Source organism: Cucumis melo, chromosome 5 (genome assembly GCF_025177605.1).
Source record: "Cucumis melo cultivar AY chromosome 5, USDA_Cmelo_AY_1.0, whole genome shotgun sequence".
NCBI classification, from domain to species: Eukaryota; Viridiplantae; Streptophyta; class Magnoliopsida; order Cucurbitales; family Cucurbitaceae; genus Cucumis; species Cucumis melo.
This window is the reverse complement of record NC_066861.1, coordinates 22,461,514-22,465,994: the sequence shown is the minus strand read 5'-3', so window position 1 is coordinate 22,465,994 and position 4,481 is coordinate 22,461,514. Positions and strand designations below refer to the sequence as shown.

Below are 4,481 nucleotides of genomic sequence, written 5' to 3'. Positions count from 1 at the left end.
TTCTCTTCGCTAATCTAAGTCTTTTGCGATCTTGGTAGGGTGCTTCTGTTGTTGATAGATTTTCAAACGCACTTTTTGAATTGTAGAATTGATATCTCTTTAAGAGATACCTTCCCAATCGATTTTTGTTCCTATGTTAAAATATTGTCAATTAACTTAAAAATCTAGCTAATTGATTACAATAAATGTAATTATATTAAAAAAATTTATAGAATTAACCTACTTTATAACTAATATTATTTCATAAATGTCTTAAAATGTAATAATATTTCATGATTAGATTTTGGAAACATTTACGACATTTTTTAACTTTGGACATTCTCTCTCATATTTTTACTTCCTGAAATTAATTTTTAAATAAAAAATATACCAATTTCAGATTTGTTAATTATATTAAGATTTTTGTTTTCTTAAGATATCATTAATTACCTATTATCTCTTATCGGTTACTTTTTAAATAATTATTTCCTTTCTTATTAATAATGTTGACTTTTCTTTATTTATTAATTTTGATTTATATTGATTTAATGTGAATATAATTCATGACTTTCTTCCTCAGGGAAGGACTTTGTTTTCTTATATACTTCTAACTAAAAATTGAAACATCTACATTGAGATTGAAAAATAAAAATATACATCATATATATTATAATTTTTTTTTGTGTATCAATATATAAAAGAAAATATAAATATATATCTCATATATTGTTTGATACATAAGACGCACTTATCACGTATACTATAATTTATTTTTTTAGAAAATTAGATGCATAGTGTTGTATATATCAAATATACCTTCGTAGTTTTTTGTAAATATAATTTTTGCTTTCATTATTTACGATAACAACAATATTCGTATTTTTTATTAAAAAAATTGTCTAACTTGTGTCGATTTAAAAAAAAAATAATTATTTTGGAAAGTTCACAACCATAACTTGCATCATTTTATTGTTGTTATTAAGAGAGCTTACTGAAAAGGTATATTTAGTTAGATTTTGGAAAATATTTTGGAGAAAAGTGTTCGTGGGGAAGTGTATTATTTGAGAAATAAAAGAAAGATCTCCAAACTAATAGCAAAATTAAAATGGAATAGAACTTAGAATTTAGAAATGTGACCTAATAAAACAAAAAAATCAACCGCATTTTGTAAAAATATTTTTCAAATCAACCCTACTTTTATACTTCATCCAATACATCAAATCTTCTTATGAGCTTTTGGACTATTAGACCAAAAGCACTTTTCAAATTATAATCCTAGCTCTATTGCTTTGAACATAAATGTTTTATCTAATTCTTCACTGGACTTATCTCTAGCCCTATACTTCTATTTCCTATATTTGTTTTCCTTATATATATAATGAAGCGAGAGTGACGAGAGAGCGCTATGGAATGTCTAGGAGATGCTTGGGTGTACCTAATTGCCTTGGGTGCACCCAACTGATTCAACGTATCTATTTATTGAAAAAACATCAAGTCCCCTTTTACCGCACCATGAATGTTCTAAGTTAAATTTGGTGCAACTTCCAAGGTTGCCACTTTAAGTTCAAATCATATCTCCTAACAAAAACAAGTGACCTTCTAACCTACTTTTTTTGCTTCCACTTGTGCATGGAAAATAAAAGTTGTAAGGTGGGCGAGGTAAATAAATCTATACATATATATATATATATACACACACTCCCCCTCGGATTTATCAAAAATTAAACAAATTTAATACTCCCATTGGTTGAAGCATTAAAAGGTATTTTGACGATACCACACCTATGTACACATAGCACCCATTTTATTAAAAAATTGTAAATATAACAAAACCTATCAACAATAAACTTCATCGTGATATATAAATTTCGTTATGTTTGCAATTTTTTTTTAAGGTGTTGCTATATGTATGCTAATACTTTGAAGTTAATTGCTCTATTTGTAATTTTCCTTTTATATAATATTTTACTTGAGCCCAAGATTGGAAAATGAAAATGAAATTTCAACTTCATATCTTAATTGACCACAAACATGTCTTAATTAGTTGTAAGCAGTTGATACTTACCCTCTGCCTTTACACGGGAGGCAAAAATATGATCTTTAACCATGGATATATATACTCCTCTAGCTTTCTTCCATCTACCATTACACCTGGGTCAAACAAAACAAAACTATGCAATATTAGTTATTATTTTTCTTAACAACAAACTAAAAGTTAAAAGGATTCATATAGAAGTGTGCCTAAATATTTTAGTGAAGGATAAACTGTGCCACGTTAATTAATTATCTCCTACACCCCTATAAGGGGTTAACTAAATTCCTCGTTTTATACCTTGGTAAACCATACACATATCCTCCATATATTTCATGTAGTTCTTGAACGTATATATCAAAAGCTCTCAAAACACAACCACAAAAACAACAACAAACAAAACCAAATTAAATTGAAACTATATATCCTCCTCCGGCATAGTCGCCATCGACCATCATCATCTTGGGCATGACATGAGAGAAAGAAAGCCACACTTAGCCAAGAATGGAATTGCCGGCTACAAAGAAGAAGAAGTTGTCTATACATTATTATATCATAAACTAAGATCAAATATATATTGATGCATTGCCGGCAATTCATCCTTGGCTTAGTAGTCCTCTCTTCCATTTCATGCAATGCCTTAAAACAATATTTTACATTACTATAAAACACAAACAAGTGCTGAAGTTTTTTGTACACAAAAATGCACCTATTTATAGTGATGTTAAAGTGAAAGGTAAGGGACCTTATAATTATAAATATTAATGATAGATATATATTATATTCTTATTCGATTTAGACCATTGTCACACCTCCAAAAGAAAGAGCACTTTGGGCACTAAATTAATAATCTTTTAGAGATTTGGTCAGCCCACACTTTTGGACCCAAAACCAAGCAAGATTCTGAATGAAGAATAAGAACAAGAGAAAAAGGGAAAGAAGAGAGAGTGGGAGGAGTGAGGGCAGAGGGTGCTTCATGTCTGGTATATAATTAAATTATAAGCCTATGGTTAACATTAACCCTAAAAAGATGACAGAGAGCTTTAATTTTGTTACTCTTGGGTACTTGACCTTGAGATATTTCCACGATAATATGGTATTATTCATTTTGAGCACACACTTCTACGAATTTTCTTTACGACTTTTCTTTTGGTTTCACCAAAAAAGCATCATGTACTACCAATGAAGATGGTTGCTCTCCCTTATAAACTCATGGTTATTCTTTTTCTAGTCAATGTGAGACTTTGATTGCATTTTAACTATCTTTCCATCAAACAAATAACGACTATTGTCGAGCCTCCAGTAAAAAATAGTCATCTCCTCAAAGTTACACTTGAGCATGCATTGCATATTTGAAGGCTCAACCACATACGGATACTACCATGTGATTTCATTCGAGACTCTCCATTTTTTTATTTTTTTTTCAACACTCGAAGATTTTACAAATATGACTATGTCAAAATCTACTATGGTAACTGTTTGTTTAGAAATTAACAAATAAATAAACAAAAAAAAGTGAAAATAGTAGAGAAATTGACACAGAGATTTACGTGACTCAGAACAGTTAGTTATGTCCAAGGGTATAGAGATGCGATTTTATTAGAGAAAAAATTGAGTACAAATTCAAAAGCGTGAGTAGAGCTAGATAGTTTATACAATACACTTCTCTAAACGCCACCTAAGGCCAAAATCGTAAATAACTAAATAGCACAGTATGAATATCAATTAGGTTTCGAGGATGTTATCCCTTGAGGTCCCCATTCCAGGCCCATGTGTTTGGTTATTTGAAGTGTCAAATAATAAATTCTAGGCAATCCTAACAATTATTACTTTAGCAACACAAAGTAAATGTGTTTGATTTATAGATGTTGAAGTGGATATGATTAAATTTATCGTTTCAATACATCAACTTAAGTTTTTGAATCAATTGATCAATCAGTCGTTTAACATAGTACCAGAGCAATCATATGTTCCAAGCAAGTAATGTCATTCTTCCTCAATTAATATTAATTTCTTGATCTTTTACTGATTAATTTGCAAGCCTATAGGTGAGAGGAAGTTTGCAAGCTTATAGGTGAGAGGAAGTGTGAAGTGCTGATATAATCAAATTTATCTTCATTTTATAAGCTCAAGTTTCTCGGTTAATCAATGGTTTAGAAATAGAAAGTTTCTTGGGTATTTATATTTGTTGTGACTAAATAAGAAAAAAATAATAATAAACTTTTAGAATTTATTCTTTCAAAAGTTGTAATAATATTACTCTTAATATTTCATAAAAGTTTCAAATCTATCACTAGATTATAATCATATCTATATTAGGGTTAGCTATTCTTTGGTCCATTTGGCTCGAGAGAAATAACAGAATCTTCAACAACAATAAAAGAAATCATTTTAAACCTTTGAGAAGATTCTTGTAACTTGCTAGGTCGTCTCTGGTGTAGTAGACATCCACTATTCAAAGACTACAGGC

The 4,481-nt window shown here is 29.5% G+C and overlaps 1 non-coding gene across 1 annotated transcript; it reads right to left on the bottom strand.

Moving 5' to 3' along the window:
- Nucleotides 1–2,496: 2,496 nt before the first annotated feature.
- Nucleotides 2,497–2,629, bottom strand: MIR169G (microRNA MIR169g). Its single transcript, NR_120788.1, has one exon. It is a non-coding gene; the product is annotated as a microRNA MIR169g (primary transcript).
- Nucleotides 2,630–4,481: the final 1,852 nt, after the last annotated feature.